The 22368-nt window shown below is 56.3% G+C and overlaps 1 long non-coding RNA gene across 1 annotated transcript; it reads left to right on the top strand.

Annotated features, from left to right (window-relative positions):
- The first annotated feature begins 10835 nt into the window (after window positions 1-10835).
- On the top strand, window positions 10836-19828 carry LOC125317630. Its single transcript, XR_007200142.1, has 3 exons — window positions 10836-11272; window positions 12095-12352; window positions 19001-19828. It is a non-coding gene; the product is annotated as an uncharacterized LOC125317630 (long non-coding RNA).
- The last annotated feature ends 2540 nt before the right edge of the window (window positions 19829-22368 follow it).

Below are 22368 nucleotides of genomic sequence, written 5' to 3' on the forward strand. Positions count from 1 at the left end.
CCCAGGGCTGGGGCTGCCAAACCTGGGCTCGTTCTCTACTGGGGATCACACCAGCAGAGCTTGGATGGCTGCTCTCGGCTCCACTGGCACCTGCCTGGGCACTGGACGTGCCTTCCTGGCCGGGCACTGACCGCACCGCCGTCCTGAGTGTCAGCACAAAGGTAAGAGGAACAAGTTGCTGTTGAATGGAACTCGACGTCTCATTATGGCTTTTCAGGATTGTTTTCCTACATCTTTATTGCTCAGGTTTGCTTAATTCTAGAGTGGATGTCTGCCAAATTGTCTATCAAATTACTTACTGGCAGGTAAACCAAGATTAGTTCACTTGAGTGCGGCCCTCTTATATTTGACTTATAGCCAAGCAAAATATGGGTTTAATCAAGGGATAAATTGGACATGATGTTTCAATGAAAGATAGCAGGGTACGCTCTGCTCAGCGGAAACAGGGGAAGACAGGACCTGAGGCAGGAGCAGAGGAGGCTCCACAAGAATCAGCTGAGGATGATGGCTCTGAGGCTGTGAGCAGCTTGGGGATGCTGAGAAACTCATCCCTCACCCAGCAAACTGCTCAGCTCTGTCCTTCTTCTTGCTTTCAGGAGCTCCTCTCCTTGGTGGAGATGAAATGATGTAGGGACCCCAGCTGGGCTCCCCCCTCACTTGTTCCCCACAGTCACGTGCCCTTCTGAGAGCCCTGTGATGCTGCACAGCTCCAGCTATTGCAGTTCCATCCTGTGCAGATCTGTCTTCCACAAAAAAATCCTCTTGTCCCAGAGGGAAATGGGTCGGGAGCAGATCCTGTGGCGAGTGTGGGGCTTGCACGAGGCAGAGCTCAAGCAGACAGGAGTTGGTGAACTCGCACTGACTCAGCCTCAGCTGTTGTGATTTAGTGTCTGAGGGAACAACAAACAGCTTCACCCTGTCCCTGCAGACGCAGATCCCCGGTGGGGTGGGGTTGGCTGGGAACTCAGGAGGAAGCTGGAGCTGCAGAGGTCTGTGAGGAGCAGGTATGGGCGAGCATTTGGTGTTTGCCCGGGACGTGGGGCTGGCACGTTGGCATGTTTGCGTAAAATCTCCGTCCAGTTCCTTGTGCTTCGCTTTGAGCTTCCTGGCTGGAACCAGAGTGAGGCACGGGGGTGTTTCTGTACCCCAAAAGCCGTTGGCTCTGGGATGGTTCTCGTATGGTGTCACTTTAAATGCCCAGCTCCTGGCAAGAGGAATGCAGGCACATTCCTCTTCTTTTCTTCCTCCTCCCCTCTTTAATTTTAAGCTGTTCCCAACAAGCTCAAAAATTTGATTCCTGAAGGCTAAAAACTGGAAGGTAAATAAAAATAACCCCACAGTTAATTATATTCTTAACAAGTCATGATTTTTTCAAACCCGTCCTGTTCCTTGTGGGGGTCTGACTCATGGCTCTGAGCACTTGCAGTTGGCGATAATATCTTGCTGTAATTTGAATTAAACCACTTGTAGCAGCACTCTGTTCTCTAATTTCATTTAGGCCCAGTGGGTGTCCTGTCTTCCTGGAATTTGTTGGCCATCTAATGAGAAGCAGCCCGGCAAACCCAGCTAATGAACCAAGTCAGGCGTCTCGCAGGGGGGAGAGGGATGGGCAGAGGGGCCGGTGGGGACCAATGGAGGGGTGTGTGGGGCTGTTGATGGGGGCTCCTCGGGCATCAGGTGCCGGGTGAGCTGTCCCTGCATCCCCACGGTCCCCCCAGCAACCTCTTGACCCAGTGCTGAACTCGGGCTGAGCCCCAAGCTCGTCGCTCGTGGCCCCCTGGCTCCTGAGGTGTGTTTGATCCGTGCCATCTGCCCCAGTTTCCCTGTGAAAGGGGCTCTTGGCTCTTCAGGGCCGTCCCTGCCATGGTGCCGAGGAGTCGCTGTGCCTGAGGTGCCACCAAGCCTGGGTGAGCAGGAGGGCACACGGTCCCCCCTGCCACCCCCGTGACGGGTTTGTGACGCTGTGGGAGGGGGTGTGTGACACTGTGGGACAGTGTGGGACAGGGGTGTGTGACACTGCGGGACAGTGGGGGGACAGGGGTGTGGGACAGGGGTGTGTGACACTGCGGGAGAGTGGGGGGACAGGGGTGTGGGACAGGGGTGTGTGACACTGCGGGACAGTGGGGGGACAGGGGTGTGGGAGAGGGGTGTGTGACACCATGGGACAGTGGGGGGACAGGGGTGTGTGACACTATGGGACAGTGGGGGGACAGGGGTGTGGGAGAGGGGTGTGTGACACTGCGGGACAGTGGGGGGACAGGGGTGTGGGAGAGGGGTGTGTGACACTATGGGACAGTGGGGGGACAGGGGTGTGTGACACTATGGGACAGTGGGGGGACAGGGGTGTGGGAGAGGGGTGTGTGACACCATGGGACAGTGGGGGGACAGGGGTGTGTGACAACGGTAGAACAGGGGTGTGTGATGCTGTGGGACAGTGGGGGGACAGGGGTGTGTGACAACGGTAGAACAGGGGTGTGTGACACTATGGGACAGTGAGGGGACAGGGGTGTGTGACACTGTGGGACAGTGGGGGGACAGGGGTGTGTGACAACGGTAGAACAGGGGTGTGTGATGCTGTGGGACAGTGGGGGGACAGGGGTCTGTGATGCTGTGGGACAGTGAGGGGACAGGCCTCCCTGCCCTGCCCTGCCTCCCCAGCCCTGGCTTTCCCCCACCCCACTGTGCCCCAACCCCACTGCTGAGCCCCAGCCCCGCAGTGCTGCCAGTTCCCCGTTACCTTGGAGAAAGCAAAGGGAGGCAACAGCGATACAGCCAGTGCTGTTCCTTCAGGGGGAAAAAAGGAAAAAGAAGGAAAAACATTTGGGTTTTTATATGTTAAAAAGAGCAAGGGGAAAAAAAAAAAAAAAGTAACAGGCTTCCAGAGAGTTGCTGAGTTGAATTACGGGGGCTGGGGTCGGATGATTAACAACCCTCCCGCATTTCGGCATCGCAGTCATTACTCACTCCAAACCTGAGGCTTCTCAGTTACATACCCCGGCACAGCCCGACCATTTTTTCCATTGACTGAAAACACATTCTGACTGAAAACAAACTTTCGATCCCCGAGGCTTGGCACGCTGCGGGTCCTTCACCGTGTTTAATCAACGGGAAGCTAAACACTTTCAATCTGTGATGGCTCATTTGGAGAGGGAGCTCTGGGCCCTCGGTAGGTGCCAGATATAATAACTCTCCCCTTTTCTTTTCTGAGGCCTACTTTTATAATTTTGCTATTTTTCAATGTCAGACCCATCTTTTGAAGAAATTTTATTGGATTTCCTGCTAGACTTCAGCAAGGATTTTTCTTTCTTTGGCAGAAATATCAAGCAGAACAGGGGAAAAACTCAATCATAACCTTGGAACAAGGATTATTATTAGTTGGGATTTCTTTGTCTGTTTGCACAAACACATTATTTAAGAGCCCAGCAGGTCAGCAGGCCCCCAGCCCTGGGGCTCCAGGCCCTGGTGCTGGTCTCTGCTGGCTCTCTGGGAGGGAGGCAGTGCCAGCGTGCACAGAGCACAGCAAGGGAAGGCTTGGGGGCTGTTTCCCCCCCTCAGCCAGGGTATTCCTAAAATCTTTCCAAGGCTGGAAATCTTTGCCCAGTCATTCAGGTCTTTGAAAAGCAGGCTCTGGGGGCAGCCAGGTGGCTGAGGGGCTTCTCTCTGGGCCAAACTCCAGGCAGGTCCTGGTGGGTGCAGGCTCAGCAGGTGTCTGTGCAGGAGTTGGTGCTAGCCCTCCACTCCCGAGGAGGGGATTCAGGCTGGATAAAGCACAGGGCATCTGCAGGGATGAGCTCATTTCTTCCCACACCTCTCTAGTTCTGCAAGTGCCTCTGGTGACTGGACACTTCTCTGCCTCCATCCCAGTCCCCTGCCTGCCCTGGTTCCCTGCCCATCCTGGTCTGGGGTGTCCTGGAAGTCAGGGCAGCTTTGGAACTGGAGCTGGTGTGAGTTGGCAAACGGGCACCAGCCCCATCCCTGAGCTCTGGGGGTGTGAAACCCAACATCCCACTCCTGCTCCCACCTCTTCCTGGCAAGCCCAAAGCGAGTCCCTGCTGCTGGAGAGAGCTCGTGCCCTCTGAGCTGAGCAGCTTTTGCTGCCTCAAGGTTTTCCAGGGGCTCTCAAGGCTTTCCTTCTTTTTTTCTCCCGGTGTTTGAGGTTAAGAAGAATGCTACAGGATTCAATAAATCGCCTGGCATGGCGTAGGCCAAAACAAGAAAATGTAATTCAGATTAAAGTCACCCTCTGGCTAAACTGATAGTTTATTAAATAAACTGCAGTGCTGCCAATCAACTCTGCTGGCAAGCAATCCTCTGACATTAATCTTTTTTGATGTGATTTAGGGTACACCTGGGCCTTTGTAGAGTATCTCCCATAATTTCTTTCCCATCTCTCTGGATCAAGCTGCTGTGCTTGGCTCCGTTGACAAATTCCCCAAGTAATCCCTCAAAAGATTGGAGAAATGCTCCAAACGCTCCATTAAATTTATTTTCCGTGCTTTAAGAGCCCCAAAACTATGTCCAATAAATAAGTGTTCGCAGTGATTTATTGAAATGCTGCTCTGATTTAGAGTTATAGGCGGGGGAAATATGTCACCCCTGGGAACTGGAAGCCCAGCCCTGCAAGCGAGACCAGATGTGCTGGTGCTGGGCGGGGGGAGCCGGCCAGGCCGGGGGTGCTGCACAGCCCAGAGCTGGACCCTGCTCCCAAAGCCTGGCCCAAAAGGTCCCCGGGTGAGTCTTCTTGCCTGAAAAATTTATTGTGGTTGTAGTTATTGGGGGAACCATCAAAAGAGTAATTCTGGCCCTTGTTTTTGCACAGGCCTTTTGATAAATATGATACTTAGAAATATGCCTCCCCCAAGACGGGAAAGCCATAGAGTTAAAATGAAGTAATCTGTCAGTAAACTCACTGGAATCGAGGCCAAACCGAAACCTGCGAGAGCAGGAGGGGGAGAAGGGAGCCCGTGCTCGGTGGATTTGTATCACTGCAGATAAAAGTGAGGATTTATTGCCACAGGGCTCTGTTCTGGCTGCTCTGCTGCTGCACGGGCTCGTGCTCCGCACCCTGGGGGCCCCCCAGTCCTCCCCGGATCCTCCGAGGGTTCTGGGGCACGGGGCCCCCCTGGGTGCCCCCTCACTTTGGGGGGGCTCAGCCTCGGGGATGTCCCAGCTGGGTTCCCATGCAGGGTCCAGAGCCCCCTGGACCCGGGGCAGGAGGGAGGCAGGGCCCGTCCTGCTGCCCCGCACTGGCCCGGCCGGGCTGGCTGCAGTGAGGTGCCCTGCACCAGCTGTGTTTACAGCGGGGAGCTGCAGTTCACTGGAACAAAATCATTTAATGCAGCCAGAGCGCTTTTGGCAAGGGGAGCACTGGGGAGCGGAGCTGCCTGACAGCGATGGAGCCGATAACTCCCGACAGGGCCGCTCCCAGCAGGAGGCAACACGAAAATCCAGTCTGGAGCTCCTGCTCCAGTGCTGGGAGAAGGCAGAGAGCGCCTCTGATCCACGGCCAAGCTCCCTGGGTGGGAGGCACAGGCTGCCTGGGTGCTCCCCGGGCGATGGGCTGTGCCAGGAGAGCCTGTGGCTCTGCTGTGAGAGCCGGGGTCAGGGATGTGGGATTGGCTCTCCAGGCTGGCCCCCGATGCTGCCCGGGACCCCTGGTGTGGGGCACAGTGAGGTCTGTGCCCACCTGCAGCCCCCCGTGCTCAGGAGGTGCCCCTGGGGTACCTGTCCCCCAAAATCAGTGTCGTGCCCGGCACGTGGCTTGTTCCGCTCTTCCAGCAGCCAAACCAAAGGTGACATCCACGAGTGATGAGGCCGTAGATGCAGAGGGTGACCTGACCCCAGCCTGGCACCCAAAATGCCCCCAAACGCTGCACCCCCAGGTTGTGCATCTGGCAGAACAGAGGACAGTGGGTGCTCTGGGCACCCTGACCCTGCAGAGGCCAACCAGGAAGAGGGAAGAATTTATTATCACAGGCCTGAAAGACCACAGCTGCCACATGGCCCCGGGATGCTGCAGAGCAGAGAGGGCAGGGAAGGGGACCGGGGGTTTTGTGGGGGTGCTGGGACCCTCTCCAGGGGAGAGGGGAAGGCAACCAGAGAGGGTGAGCAGGGAGAAGGGGGAAGGGAAGGAGCGAGGAGGCGTGTGTGTGACTGTTCAGAGAAACAGGATTCATGGTAATTTCCTGCCAGATGCCTGAGCTCCTCCGGCACGCAGACGTTTCACATGAGAAATATCAAAGCGTTCCCAGTAACAAATGTACTTCCTGCAGCTCCTCAGATCTGCCTCCGTGCCAGGGAGCGGGGACGCCCGAGGAGCAGCGCTGCCGCCGCGTTGGGGTCCGGCCCCACGATGGGATGTGGGTGCTCGCGGCGTGGGGGGGTGGGAAGTGCAAGCCTCGAGTTTTGGGAAGCGCTGCCTGCACCTCCCCGGGTGCTTGTGCGCAGATTGGTCCTGACAGCTCGAATTAATACGTCAGGGTGTGTGATCTGCGCTGGCGACGGCCCCTGACCCTATCAGCGCTGTGCTTCCCCGGCTGAGCGTCTCCCGGCCTCAAATTGATTCCGAGTTTTATAAACATCCTGATGTCGGGGCAGGGAAGAGAGAAGGAGGGGAAAAGAGCCCTCACCACCAAGCAGGGATGGGATGGGCTCCCCTATCCCCTCCGTGTCCCCTCAAAGCCGCCCCTGGAGCTGCGGGTGCTGCTCACTGCTCCCCACCAGCTCGGCCTCAAGATGTCATCTCTGTCCCTGCTCGCTGGGGTATTTTTCAGCAATGTCTCTCTCCCAGTTTCCCAATTTTCTTCCCAATCCTCTTTAATGCCTTCAAAAGTTGGTTCACGATCCCAGTGTATATAACCCCCACCCATGAACTTGATCCAATGCTGTTTTTCAAGCTCTTCCTAGTCACTGCTCATGAGGAAGTGGAAGATTTCATTTGATTTAACATTTTTAGTGTGTTTTAAGAGCTGGAAGATGCTTCCGGTGTTCTCCAAGCAGTCAGAGGGCCCTGCCAGGTGCCTCAGCATTTTGGACCTTGCAGCAAACCTCTCTTGCTCCTGTTTGTGTTTCTTAGAGGGAGTCTTGTGGGCACAGAGCTGCTGTGCCTGCGAGAAACTCATGGAAAAGACCCAAATAATCATAAATCAATATTAACTCTGCATTGCTTATTATTTTCTGTTTATTGTCTCTTGGCCCGAGAAGTTGGTATTGACCTGGTCAGAACAAAATGTCAATAACTGCAACCCTTGAAGGTTGGGGAAGATTGATGCCAATTAAACTCCCTGGCTACCGGTGTGGGCTGGGGCAGGGATGAGCCATGGTGGGACAGAGGCAGCTCCTGATGGGAGAGGTCCAGGCAGGGAGGAACTTGCCATGCCAGAGCCCAGGAATCCTCCTCTTGGCCCTCTTTAGCTGTTTCAGGGAAGCAGAAAACCTTCCCCGGGAGAACGCAGCAGCAAGAGCTGTTTGTGCCCCTCCTCTCCCAGAACTGTGTGGGACAAGGCCATCACCCATCACCTGCCCTGGGAGGGTGTCCCCAAGGTTCCAGCTCTCCCACGGAGACTTGGCCTGCAAAGGGCCACCAAACTGGGGGGCATTCAGGGTGAAAACTTCACTCCTTCCCTGCAGCCAGTCGTTCTTCTCCTTCCCTGCTCGCTCCTTCGTGTCCCCCTGCCCCCGCCATCCCCCTGCCAGATTTCCCAGATTTCCGCCGGTCCTCACAGCGACAGGATCACAACAAAGCGATGTGACTTCAAACGCGTCCCGCCCTCCTTCCCATTCATCCCGTCAAGCGCAGCTCCACACGGGAGCTGCCCGGGGGGCATCGCCACTGCTGGGCAGCCCCCACCCCTGTGCGGTTTCTCAGGCAGGAGCCCCCAGCCCTCCACCACCACGGGAGGGCTCAGCCGCGGGTGCATTTCCTGGTTTGACCCTGATTCCAAGCTCTGACGACAAAAGCAGGTGGCTCCCCACGGGCTCCCCACGGCCACCCGGCCCTGGCTGCGGGTCCCGGGTCCCCAGGCCGGTCCCACCGCCCCGGCACGGAGCAGAGCCCCCGGCAAAGCCTCCTGCCTTCGGCCAGCCAGAGCACGGAGCTGGCGCCGAGCCGCTCCGGGAAGGGGGGGACGTGTCCCTGAGGACTGCGGTGTCGTTCCTGGAGCCTGCCCGCTCCCTGTCACGTCTGTCACTTCTCGTTAGTGCCCGTCAGCCGGGTAACACGACCTGACTGATGTAATCGGGGCCGACACACCGGCATGGAGGGGCTCTGGAAACTTTGCACCACGCGCTTTCCCAGCCTGCGCCCGCCCGGCTCGTTCCTGGAAGCCGCGTTCGGAGGTGCCGCTCTGCCCGGCGCAGGGAGCGACGCTCAGCGATGCCACCCTCCCAAAATGGGCACCTCAGACCAGCCAAGGGCGCTTCGGCGGGGCCGGGCTGCGCTGGACTCAGCCAAGTCGCTTCTGACTCAGAGGGAAGGTGCAGGCAGAGCCCCGGCAGTGCCGGCCCCGCTGCCAGGCGGGCGGGTGCGACGGAGCTCGGAGCGCCCTTTGAAGCCGGAGCTGGGGCTCGCACCTCGCTGGCTCGCGGCGCTTTGGCCCCGGGAGCTCCTGACGCACCGTCTGCACCATCCCGGCCCCGCGGCGCACCTGGGGCTGCCAGCACGTCTGGATTTGGGGTGTTTCTAGTGCGGGTCTGGCGGGGAGGGGGGATGATAAACTGGGAGTGCTACCATCCCTCTCACCCCTTCTGCAACCCCGGGCCACGGCACCGGCTCGGACCCTGGGAACCCCAGCACTGCTTCAGCAGGATTTCGCTGGAAGGAGGAATAAAGGCATTGGGGTCTGGGCTGAGTCCCACGTGTGTGGCAAAAGAAGGTGGGAGAAAACCTCCTCCAGCTGTGCCAGGCACCATGGCAGGGCCTCCCGGCTGACTCCAGTCAGAGCCATGCACAGAGACGGGCTGGGGCCAGCACGGGCTATGGGAATGGATCTGGGGGCAGGGGGAGAAGTACAAAAAGGGGCTGAGTCACCTGAGAGTTTCTGTGGGGTGGGGAATGGCAGCGCTGAGGTCTCCCCTGCTCCCTCCTCCCCACCCAGGGCTGACAGCCGCGGTTCCCAGTGGGAGCAAAGGGCCAAAAGCCGGGATGGCAGCCAGGGTGGGTGGTGGAGACAGCACTGGCACTTCCCCCAGCCTTTCTGGATCAATTCACATCGCAGGTTTTGGTGGTTTGTTTGCCAAAAATCCTCGATCGCTGCAAGTGTCACAGGTGAGGAGCGAGCACATCCGGCACTTCGGGGAGATCGAGATCTCTGCGGTTGTAAATATCCCAGGAAATCAATGGGGGATGTAAAATGGATTTCGTCCATTTTCACTTTTAACATCTCTTTGTAATAAAAACGCTATTTTAATAAATGGAAATGGGGAGATTCACTGCTGGGCCGCTGCGGGTTTCAGCAGCGCTGGGTTTTTGTCGTTCCCACTGCCATTCCCTGAGCTCTGCCAGTGCAAAACCCCTGGATGAGGCTGAACTGTTCCATTTCATCCTCTGTGCCTCTGCTGCTCCGGGGCAGTTCTCTCCTGTGAAGCCTCCATGTTTCCAAACCTCCCAATCCCTCGGAGCAGGTATCCAGCCCCGTGCACAGATGTGTGGGAGTCAGCCCGAGGCACAGGGTGGGGTTTATTCTCTCTGATCCCACCAGCTTTTCCCTTCCTTTCCATGTGGGTCCTGACCCCACGGAATGAGGTGCACCAAGGGGGGATGGGCCTAAACAAAATTCTTGCATCCAGGATGGAAAAAAGCCCCTCACTGCACCCTGGGCAGTGCTGGAAATGGAATTTTCACCTCTTTGTGACTGCTGTGCAACAGCCACTTGTTAATTACAACATAAAACCTCTTACCATGTGAGAGACGGATTTATGGATGAAATTCCCTGATCAATATTCACAGCAGCGCCAGGAAGAAACGTGTGGGGTAGCAGGGAATATTTTTTAATTCTTTTTGGTAATTATTTCTCTCTGGTTTAATATTGGCTGACCTTGGAGAATGTAAAAGGAAAACAGAGATGCTGAACATGGAGCCTGTCCCACGGGGACCTGCTGAGGGAGATGCCAGTTGCCCGTGAAAGAACAAGACACCAAAAATCCCTTGTGGCACTGCAAAATCCTCTCTCACTGCCCAAGCACATGGGACTGTGGGAGAGCGGCCAGTGCAGGGCAGCTCCAGGGCCCAGCGGCAGCTCCAGGGTCCAGCAGCACCTGGTGTTGCCTCATTCCCTCTCCAGGAAGGATGGCAAGAGCTGTGCTCCACCACAAGGCTGGATTTGGGAGAAGAGGTCGGGAAGAAGGAATCCCAACGGAGCAGCCAGCCCTCTGGCATTGCCCAGGGTGGGTTTGGCATCGTCCCTGGCAGACCTGCCGGCGCTCTGCCGCAGGGCCGGGGCACAGCAGCCGCCGGACTGAGCCGCCGCCGCAGCTCCTGCGGTGCAGCTCCTGTTTGCCCGGATAATGGTCGGGTATTGAGCGGATCCAGGGGTTTAACCTCTTCCAAAATGTTTGTTAACCGGATTTATCCGGTGGCTCGGCGTCAGCAGAGCACGGGCAGGCTGCTGGAGCAGGGCAGGAAGCGAGGCCGGAGCGTCTCCATTTGTCTGGGAACGCGGTGCCGCTGTCCGGGCTGGTGCCCGCAGAGCCCCACCCTCCCCGGGGAGGGCACGGACGTGTCTGGGCAGGGTCCCAGACATTCCTGGGAGACGCGCACCTGAGTTCTGGGAGTTCCCAAGGCAATTAGCATCTCTGTGCTAACCGTGGTTTCTCCTCTGTCTAGGCAGCTCCTCCATCAAGGTGTGGATCTGCCGTGTCTGGGCGCTGGCGGTGACGCTCGGGGAGTTTAATTAGAGCATGGCTACGACAGCAGTGCTTGTGCAGCCATCCCACCGGCCAGGTCGGGACCCTGCACTGCCTCAGTGCTTCCTCCCCTGGAGAAGAGATCTTGGGATACCTTCAGCGTGTGCAATGTTCCCGTTCCTGCCGCTAAATCAGACAGGGATTGCTGGTGTCAGGACCGGGCTGGACGCACCCCAGGACACCGCTCCAAGCACCATCCCAGCTCTCCAGACACCAGCCAGTGGTGCAGCAGCCTGGCCCCCTTCACCGGCGAGCCAGTGGCACCTGGCAGAGACACCTTTCATGTCTCCAAGAGTGGAAGTCAGCACATGGATAATTACAAGGCAGCGCATCTCCGTGCCCTGTGACTAAGGCACCATGTAGAGCAAAGGTAGGAACAAACCACCAGAAGAGCAAATAAATAAAGAAGGCAGCTTTAATAATGGGGTAATTACCCAGCTTAAGTACACAATCATCTCGCATTTTGCTAAACTTCATGACACATGATGACAAGTTAATAAATGAGATGTCTTACCAGCAGTAAAACAGCTGTTACCAGCCACCTTGTATGTCTGGGTAGCCCAGAGCAAAAAAACCCACCAAGCCAAATGAAAAGAAACTGGTTATTTCTGTTTGTGAAATAGCCCGGGTAATAAATCACCATTAATGATGCTGTCACTTATCAAAGGGAAAGCTCTTGTTGCAAAAGCCTTTGAACTCATGGCACCTATAATTTCCTAACTATAAAAAGGTACCTTTGTGTGTGTGTCATACCTGGAACCGGCGGCAACCAGGAGGTGCCAAGAGTTCAGCACCGCCCAGCCCCACACGAGCGCGGCAGTGAGGAGGGGGTGCCCGGGCTCGGGCTGGGCTGCACAGGCCGTCATGAAGCCCCAGATCTGGCAGGGATCGATTAGTGATGGTTTAAAGGTGGTTTTCCTCTCCTCCCTGCACCTAATAGCTTGTTTGCCCAGGAATATTAGGGTGGTTAATTCATATTAATTAACAGGGATCCAATGTGGTTAAAATAATCAACTTGACATCTGCAGTGGCAGGATGGGCTGGGAGCAGGACTCAGAACTGCTGGCAGAGCGGAGCCCCCTCACTGCCCCGGCCCTCACTGAGCCTCGCGGGGCAGCCCGGCCCTCCTGCCCTCCCGTCCTCGTGGGGAAGCACAAACTGTATTAATGGTGGCACAATTATCACATTTCAGTGAGAATCTTCATCCGCAGCGTGTCCTGGAGACACAGCAGCAGCATCTGCCGGGCTCCAGCTCCACTCTCCTCCTGCCCCAGCCCTTCACTGCACAACTGCTGAGCCCGGGGACGAGTCGGGGCGACAGTGACAAATGCGGCCCTGAAGAGGAGCAGTCTGGCTGTCACTCGAGATTAAGTCCTCTGTCACCAGAGAGCAGGAGGTACCAGGTGCTTGAGCTCAAGGAACCTCTCCCTCAGGTGTGAGGAAGCAGCAGGTAACGGGAGGCACGAGCACGGGTGACAATCCTGTGTGTGTGTTCAGGAGCACAGAGGGGCCGTGGGGACACTCGGGACTCTGTCCAAGGGTGCAGAGAGGTGGTGCAGAGCAGGGCAGCCCCACTCCCCCCCACCTCGATGCTCTCACAGACGGGGAAATGGGTTTCATGGCAAGATCTCACCGACCTCAAAGCCGCCAAAGCTGAGCTCGCCCCAGCATTGTGTGCAACAGCCTCCAGCCAAGCCCAGCCGATGGAGGGTGAGGTACATCCATGGGTTTGAATGCCCCAGGGTTTTTTGGCATTGCCAGGGCCCGCCAAGCAAAGTGGGGCAAGCCCTCGGGAGGGGCAGGGTCACAGCACAGCCCTGCCCTCGGTACCTCCGGCACATCCCCTGAACAAAGAGGGGAGGGTTCTGCTCCCCACCACATCCATCTCTTGAGCAGGAATGTGTTTCTTTTCTGGAGACCTAAGGAGGGTTTTTTTCCTCCTCCTTGACTACTAAATGAGGCAGCTCCTATGTAGCTTTGTCATTTCTCTCCTGCTGAAGACACTTTCTTTTCTTCTCATCTGAGCGGCAGGCACCTCACCCGCCTCATAAGCATCTGCTGCAAGAAGTCTTCACCTGTCACCTCTTCCCAACTGACTTGAGAAAACAGGATAGGAAAGCTATAAATAATTAAGGCCCATCCAACACAGGTGCAGCACTAAATATCAAACCTGCCTGAGCATCTCCAACACTCCCTTGATAGCCAAGGGGAAACTAACCTAGTTTGGAAATAGGAGGAGAAGAGAGGCAGGAGCCACGTGTTAAAATTGTGGCCAAACTGGTTTCAGCCCTTGTCAAGGACTCCTGACCCAGGAATAACCCACTTGTGCTGGCGCAGTGTGGTGCACTGGGCCAAGGGTTCACATCATCATCCCAAAACACCTGGACAAGGCATCCAGGAGAGAAGAGGGCGGCCCAGGGGAGGCAGCCTGCCCTTTCCCCTTGTGTTTGTGGGGAGAGAGGAACCTCGTGCCTCCCTGTCGTTTGTCCCTATTAACATGCACGATTCCCCAAGCCGATCCTCCAGCCGTCTCCGAGCTTGTAAGAAGTTAACATCAAAGCCGTGGAAGGGAGGGAATGGCAAGTGCTGGTGAGAGATGTCACATTAGTGTCTGGGTCTCCCAGAGCTGCTGCATTTAAATTTTGTTCATCAAGGCTTCGACTCCGTGGCCCTGCTTCAGGGAGGGAGGAGAGGCCACATATAGAGAACTCTGCTCCTGCACCCGGAGCAGCTTTGGGGCAGCCCTGGGATGGTCCAGCCCTGAGAGAGCTGCAGCGAGAGCAGCAGTGCCCAGCCGGGGCTCCTGGGCGCCTCGGAGGCTGTAAATCTGCTGCCATCAGGGCATGACGAGGCTGAGGGCAAGATAGAAACTTCCCCTTTGGGCACTTCTGTAATTGTTGGTGAGGGCAGCAGCTCAGCAGAGCGTGATTACAGTCCCAAGTGAGCAACCAGGGAGATAATTAACTTTTGGAACAACTTACCTGTGAGACGAAGTATCCATCACTCAAGGACTTTACGGAGCAACCGATACCCTGCTGAAAGCTCCTGGAGGTGACCCCGCAGCCCAACCAGTGGGAAATATCCCCCTGGGACTGGAAAACACTGATTTACCTGAATCTAAACGATCTGCAGGAATACTCCTGGCTCCGACTGGCAACAAAAGATAGGCGAGCTGCATAATGTGCTGTCAGCCTGCCCGGGCCTGGGGACAGCAGGGTCACCCCGAGCCAGCAGTTGGGCACACTCTGCTCCCCATCCCAGGTGCCACTCCCGCTGCCTGGGAAGTGGCATTTCAGCTCTCCCACCATTCCAGCTTCCCACAGGGCTTTCTCCACCCACACACACGCATGCCTGATATTTTATTTATTTTTTATGTTTGATTTTACCCTGGTTCAGGTTGAAATAATGAGCATTTTGGGGGCAGAGTGTGCTGGGAAGAGCTGGGACGTCTCCTGTCGCTTCTGAATCCTGGGAGCTTGGAGGCAGCCTGGATTGGTGGGATTTGTCTCCCCATGTGTGCCAAGCACCGAACCAGTAACGTTCTGCCCCGGGATGAAATGCCCAGGTCCATCTGTGTCTTGGTGACTGAGGTCCGGCAGAGGGGCAGGAGGAGGCAAAGCACCCCAAAAACATTTCCAAGTTCTACTGCAAAACTGTCCCAAGAAACGAGCTCGGGGCTCTCCCCACACCCAGAGGCCTTCTCCAATTGCCTTCTCCAATCGCTGGTCTGTGCAGGAAGGTGACCCCAGCCTGAGCCCCCTGCCCTGCCCGCGGGGACCCTCAGCTGCCCAGGGAGCTGCTTTTATTTGGGCTCCATGGCACAGCCCCGGGAGATTTACGGCCGGAGCTCCTTTGATGTGGGCCCCTGATAAGCGTCAGGAATATTTTCGTTTCATGACAATGTCAGCTCGTGGCTCTCACTGGGGGGGTTTATGGGCAGAGATGTTTCCTGCAGCTATTGAGGCTGCCACATTCCTCGGGCAGGCCAGCCAGTAAAAGAGAATCGTAAAACCCCCTCTGGAAGGGTTTATAAACAGAGGGAAGCTTCTCCTTTAAGGGAGAGGAGCGGGGAGTATTTCCATTTCAATCAGGGGCGTCTCTGGAACCAGACCACAGCCGGGGCTGCAGAATTTGTCAGGGGATTAGCTCAGGAACAGAGCAAGTGCAGGGTTTTTCCCCTTCGCACTCACTCGCCTGTTATTCCAAATTAGGCTCTTGGTGCTGGGCTTGGAGGAGGGTAATGAAAACCAGAAGGGAGCTGGGAGAGCCTGGCTGGGGAACAGGGACAGGCGCTGGAGGGGCCCAGGTGTGCGCAGGGCAGCCAGACACCCCTCGGGCCCTGCTGCTGGTGGGGTCTGGCACACGAGAAGGACACTGTGACTCAGCTCCTCTCCTTCCCTCCTCGCTCCACTGGGAGCTCCTGATGGCAGGAGAAGCCTCCACCGCGGGCATTCACGACGGGACGGCTGTGGGGTCCCCACATCACCCCCACCGAGCGGGGTCCCGCCTGCGGGGAAGCTGCTGTGCCCCGGCGTTCCCCCCGCCGCAACCTCTGCTCCCTGTCAGCTGCTCCCGTGATTTATTGGAGGTTTCGGCTCAAATCTGTAAGGCAAAACCACCGAGCACATTTCCTCCTCCTCGCGGTTCCGCCCCCGCGCCGCCGCAGCGCGCACCTGGTACAAACAACCATAAAAACACGTCTGCAGCGCGGGGCTGGGGCCAGCAACGCCGCCGGGTACCCCAGGGTGACAGGAGACAGGGCTGCATCAGGCCTCATGCAGCCTCCAAAGCTGAGTTCCAGTTTCCCAAGGGTTTGGGGGATGTATTTTGGGGCAGAAATAGGGATCCCTTCCTCACGCACCCCTCCTGGATATCCTAGGGAGCTGTTTTCCTCCAAAGGTGATAATCCCAGGGCTGAGTTCTGGGCTTTAAAGACAAATGATTAATGCCGGAGAGGTTTGAACTGGGAGATTTATGCAGTGATGGTTTTCCTGAGCTTCTCTGAAGTACCACGGGGTGAAGGCGGTGGGAGTATCAATCTTTGGAGGCAGCGAGAGCCCCTTGGCCAGGTGGTCGGGGAGAAGGAGAGCAGCAGCTGCAGGAGTGCAGGTCACCCACCGAGAAAGGGACTGGGCCCCATCCTGGAAGCACTGGAAGCTTCACCCCTCCATGCCCTTGCTCTGGAGGCTCTTCCAGAACCTCTCTCTCCTTATGATCTTCAGCTTTCTTGTCATTTCCAGCCTAAATCTTCTTCATGGCTAATTTATCCCCTTCGTCCTTGTGCCAGCACTGTCCTTTAACTTAAACAGCTCATCCCGTGCCTGTTGTTTACCCCATGTGTTTATAGGAGCCATCAGTTCCCTGCTCGGCCTCTGCACTCGTGGATAAACAACCTGAGCTTGGATGGTTTGCAGTTGCTCTTCCCTGGCACCGGCAGCTGCTGTCCTGCCACCTCCAACCCCACTGCCCCCAGCCCAACAAGCCCCCATCCCTGCATCCTCTGGGACCTCCAGCCCTCATCCCTGCAGCTCCAGCAGCAAGAGGAGGCAGGTTTAGGGTGGGAAGGACACCCAGCAGGGCGGTGTGCCAGCTCCTGCCAGCACCAGCACGAACCCCGGCACAAAGGCCGGCACAAGGAGGAGATGGGACGCTCTGTGCTCAGAGCTTGGGAAGTTTCTTGGCTCCCCAGCAGCACGGCAGGACAAACAGGTTTGGTGGGTGGCATGGAAAAGAAGGGAAGGTTGGCCCAGCGCGCTGTGCCGGGATAAAAGAGTCCCAGCCCAGCACTGGGGCAATCGCCAGCCATCCTCTCCTCTGTCCCCAGAGATGCCCCCGGTGACATTACTTTCTACCAGGGCTTTCCATGACTCCCACGGCCACAGGAGCAGGACAAGGAGGGGCAGAGCTCCCAGCCCAGCCTCCTCCTGCCTTGGCCCATATTTCACAGGAGAGCAGACACCCATCGGCCGTGTCACGGCGCAAAAACCAAGAACTCAAAGCAATTTTAAATGAACTTTCAAAATGATGAACAAAGAGCCCTTGTCCGTGTTATACAGGAAATAAATCACACCAGAATGATAGTTGTAATTCCCAAAAGTACACAGAGAATTGATTTTGCGATGACATTTATCATGATAAACCGGTACGGCAGCATACAGGCACATCTTAAGCTGCAGCTGGGTGACTCCATCCCATTTATCACCTGTCCCATCTTCGCCAGCCACATTTGCACAGTTGCACAAGTGATGATTGCTGCTCAGGACAGCAGTCCTGGGCCGGTTTCAGCTCACCCTGCACAAGGCCAGGGCTGGCTTCAGCTCTCGCCCTGCGCTGACTCGGGCCTGGCCTCAGTGGGAGCAGGGCAGAGAGGCACTGCCAAGCTCCTGAGCCATGGAAACTCTGCCTGGGTGGACACGAGGCACCTTGGAATTGCAGATCAAAAACCAGGTTGAGTCTGAGTTGGTTTAAGCCGCCCTCCAGCCCCGGGCACTGGAGAAACCTCCCTGGGTGAAGCTCCTGGAGCAGCTGATCTGGACGTGGGGCGAGGGGCTGGAGGGTCCTGCTGTGCCAGGAGCAGGGATGTGCCAGGTCCTTCCTGGCAGAGTTGGTGAGTGAGGATGCCAGAGTGCCCCTATTGCAGCAGGCAGGGCTGTGCCCTCCGGAGATCACAGAATCATGGATTCATTCATGTTGGAAAAGCTCTCTAAGATCATCAAGTCCAGCCGCTAACGTCACACTGCCACCTTCACCACTAATCCCTGTCCCCAGGTGCCACACCCACACGTTTTTTGAACGCTCCCAGGGATGGTGACACCACCACTGCCTTCCGCAGCCTGTTCCAGTGCTAACCACCCTTTCCATGAAGAAATTTTTCCTAATATCCAACTCACATCAGCTGGGCTGATCCCAGTGTGAAACTGCCTTGGTTTGGCTTTGGCTCTGCCCAGGAAACCCCCGAGGAATGTGCTGCTGGGGGAGCACAGCCAGTGCCAGGCCCCAGGCACCCCAAAAGAGAGCTGGAGGTGCAGCTGGGCTTCATAATGAAAGCCAAAACCCTTGCCAAAAGCAGGGACATTGCCCCAGAAAGGAAACCAGCTCGATTAGGGTAACGCTGGATCCTCAGTCAGGTTTTTAAGTTCTCAGGGCCGTGTATCTCCCTTTGTCAGAGCCTCACCAGCCTCCCCCGCTCACCTTTATTTGTCTTGCTGCTGTTGCAGCGAAAATGTATTGGCTTTGCAGTTAGTGATTACACGTCATCACATGCCCAATTTATAACCCCATACCCCAAAGAACAGATGTAATAAAGCCAGGGCAGGAAACAGGGATGTTATAAAGCTGAGCAGCCAGCACAGAGCTCCTCGTCTGTGTGCAGGGAACAAAATATTACAGACCTGCTTTGGGGAGGGGGGAAAGGAGGGGGAAGGGAGCTGCTGTGCCAGGGATGGAGCAGTGTCTGTGTCCCACAGGGATGGGAGGGCCGGGGGGGTTCAGGCCAAAAGCTGCTGCCTGGGCAGGAGGTTGTGGGTGGGTTTGAGGGGTCACAGGATCCAGGTCTGGCTGGGGAGAGTGGGCACAGCTCAGCCTCTTACCAAACGAGTGTTTCTTCCAGAGCAAAGTCAGCATTTCCTTGGTGTTCGTGCTGCACTGAGCCCTTGGCCCTCCTCTCCGAGGGGAGGAAAGGAGAGGGGGGCTGTTAATCTCCAAAACCTTTGGACCCCCTGAAGCCCCCCGAGCCCTGAGCTGTTGTGCCAGAAGATGCTCGCCAAGAAGACTCGCCCAAAGCAAAGATTTCTCCTCTGTTACTGGCGGGCCGGGGAGATGCGAAGCCTCGCAGGGGGCAGGATAATCACGGGCAGAGATAGAGGCAGCGCGGCCCCGGGGCTGATAACCGCGGCAGCGCTGGGTGGGGGCTCCCCCGTCCCCCGAAGGCGACCGCGGAGATCAACTCGCCTCATTATCGGAAAGTTTTTGTTTAATAACCCAGGGTAATAAAATGCGCCTCTGGAGGGCTTTGCCCAGATAAAGGAATGTTTGTGGTGATAAAGAGTTTTGAATTTAGCTGCCACAAAGAACGTATTAAAGCCCTTTGTTCCCCCAGGCTCTGCGGGTGACCTTGGCCGTGACTGTGGCGCAGCTGGGCCAGGATGGCTGGACAGAGAGCTTGGAGTCCAGCTGGAAGGACTCCAGGATTTCCCTGGAGGTCCCAAGGAGCTGGGGTCGGTTGGTGGTGACAGCAGGATGCAGGTGAGCATTTTCCAGGCCGATGCGATTTTCCAGCAATGGCAGAGCCAGAGCTTTGGGAAAGGACTGCAGAAATCCCGTATGCCCTAAAACTGGGTACGCCAGAGCCTGGAGCGCTGGAGATACCAAAGGGCAGGAGCAGAGCCTCATCCAGGGTCCAAAACCAGAGCCTGGCTGCTGTTAGAAAAGAAGAAAAAGAAAAAAGGACTGAACAGCAACAACAAAAAGTCTGATCCCAGATTGTAGATGTAGTTTGGAAACCGATGTTATGCAAATGAGTTCACTTCGAAAGCTAATCACTTTGAAAGGTCAAAACTTACAGTCATAATCGGACTAAACAAAAAGCTAATTAGAGGTCTTTTGTGTGCCTAAATGAGGCCGGGGAGTTCCCCCTGCTCCCAGGGGTGAGGGGTGCTCAGGAGGGCCCTTGGCAGGATTAGTTCTTCGCGAGGTATTTGCTGGTGAAAGCCTCTCGCCGAGTGAATGGAAATAATGACCCGGGAGCGGCCGCGGAGCGGAGCCGTGGGTTGGAGCCACATCAAACTGAAGGATAAACCGAGGGTGGCCGGGGCTGGAGCGTGGTGCTCGCGGGGTGCAGCTGACACGGGAATGACGGTGCTCCACCCTCAGCGCCATGCTGAGCTCCACCCTCAGCACCGTCCTCAGCTCCATCCTCAGCGCCATCCTCAGCTCCATCCTCAGCGCCATGCTCAGCTCCATCCCCCGTTCCATCCCCAGCTCCATCCTCAGTTCCATTCCCAGCTCCATCCCCAGTTCCATCTGCCATTCCATCCCCAGTTCCATCCCCATCTCCATCCCCAGTTCCATCCCCAGTTCCATCCTCACCTCCATCCCCAGTTCCATCCGCCATTCCATCCCCAGTTCCATCCCCATCTCCATCCCCAGTTCCATCCCCAGTTCCATTCCCAGTTCCATCCCCACCTCCATCCTCAGCTCCATCCCCAGTTCCATCCCCAGTTCCATCCTCACCTCCATCCCCAGTTCCATCCTCACCTCCATCCCCAGTTCCATCCGCCATTCCATCCCCAGTTCCATCCCCAGCTCCATCCCCAGTTCCATCCTCACCTCCATCCCCAGTTCCATCCTCATCTCCATCCCCAGCTCCATTCCCAGTTCCATCCCCAGTTCCATTCCCAGCTCCATTCCCAGCTCCATCCTCAGCTTCATCCCCAGCTCCATCCCCAGTTCCATTCCCAGCACCATCCTGAGCTCCATCCCCATCTCCATCCCCATCTCCATCCCCAGCTCCATCCCCAGCTCCATCCCCAGTTCCATCCCCAGCTCCATCCCCGGTTCCATCCTCACCTCCATCCCCAGTTCCATCCCCAGCTCCATCCCCAGCTCCATCCCCAGCTCCATCCCCAGCTCCATCCTCAGCTTCATCCCCAGCTCCATCCCCAGTTCCATCCCCAGCTCCATCCCTGGTTCCATCCCCAGCTCCATCCCCAGTTCCATCCCCAGCTCCATCCTCATCTTCATCCCCAGCTCCATCCCCAGCTCCATCCCCACTTCCATCCCCAGCTCCATCCCTGGTTCCATCCCCAGCTCCATCCCCAGTTCCATCCCCAGCTCCATCCCCAGCTCCATCCTCCCTTCCCCACCTCTCGGTGCTGTTTGGTGCCAGGGTGAGGCTCAGTTCCAGGACTCCACACCCATCACAGGTGTGGTCCCTGGGCTCTGCCGGTCCTGGGAGCACCGCACCGGCCCCGGTGCTGCCCCACAGGAGCCCCTGGCCCTCCCAGTGCCTTTTGATGCTTCCCCAGGAGCAGCCCCCGGGCTCGCCCTGGCTGTCAGCGGCACCGTCACTCCAGCTGGAGTCCTGTTGCCAAGATATGGATTTGGTTTTAATAACAGTTAGAGCAAACATTGTAAATTTACTGCTGCTAGAGAGAGTTTTTGAAAATGTCCAACTCTGGCCATATTTTTTCACTCGCTCCAGCTGTTTGTGCTCTGCTCATACCTGACGTGCTGCTTTGAAATAGCAATCACTGTATTTATAAGAAGGGAAGGACTCATAAATATGTCAGGAGTGGAATATACAACGCCATATTTCACCATTTTCTATTTTAAAATTGTGAGTTATGGCTACAGAAATGTGGTCCCATTAAAGGTGATATGATGTATTTTGTGTCTTGTTCAGGAGCCCATCCATCACCCAGACAATAAAGAAAACCGCACTTACTTTTTTTCCCCTGTCGTCTGTAATTTATGATGCCCAAAAAGCTGTAACCTTTTGGCAGGCTTTGCAGAAACTGCTGCACTGTTAGCAACTAAATAACCTTTTATAAGGTTTTAAATGTGTTGCTACAGTCTCAATGCACTTGCTGTATTGATCCAGAAGATCCTGCAAAAAAGGGGAAAGGAACATGATCTATAACAGGATCGATAACGGTGTATAGATCGTTGAAAGATGCTTCTAATGATTTTTGCCAGCCATCATCTTTCAACGTGCTGCTCCCCATCTTTGGGGCTTCAGTCTCTGCTCAAATTAATTAACCTCGCTCAGCCTGGCTGTGCCAGGGCTCCAGACAGGGCCGGGGAGGATGCACCGTGCTCCCAGCCTGGTCAGTCAGAGAGGGTGGTGACAATGGGTGTCCCTGGCAGGGAACCGACCCCAAACCCAACCGCAGGCCCCAGTCCCTCCTCAGAGGATGGGGAGGATGGGAAGGTGGGATGTGCAGGAGAAGCTCTCCCACAGCTCTCACTGCCCCTCCCCACTTTAAGGACGGATATTTCTGTTTTTTCCCCTGGCAAAACACTGTCCCTTCATGGGAAGCATCCATCCTCCTTCGGGCATCAGAACCTCCGGAACGCCCCCAAACCTGGGGACACCCTGGACCCAGGGCCCGCTGGCATGTGCCGGCTGCCAATGCTCTGGCTGGTGGGTGCAGAACTCAATCATTAATCCTCATCCCAGCTTTAAAAGTGCTGAGTGGAAAGCAATTCCATGGAGAAGTCGCTGTGTGCAGAGGGGGATTTAATGGAAAATCAAAGGGGAGGGAACAGAGGCGGGAGGGGCATGGCCGGGCTCCGGAGAGCCCAGCAGAGCTTCCCTCCCGCCCGGCCACCTCGCTCTGTCATTGCTGTTTCCCCCCAAAGCAGCCACCAAATCATTATTAACGTTATAAATAAAATGAGAGGGCAAGTTATTAAATGTAAAATATGTGGAGTCCTCCTCGAACTCACTGCGTAGTTCATAAATAT

Source organism: Corvus hawaiiensis, chromosome 27 (assembly GCF_020740725.1).
Source record: "Corvus hawaiiensis isolate bCorHaw1 chromosome 27, bCorHaw1.pri.cur, whole genome shotgun sequence".
Taxonomy (NCBI): Eukaryota; Metazoa; Chordata; class Aves; order Passeriformes; family Corvidae; genus Corvus; species Corvus hawaiiensis.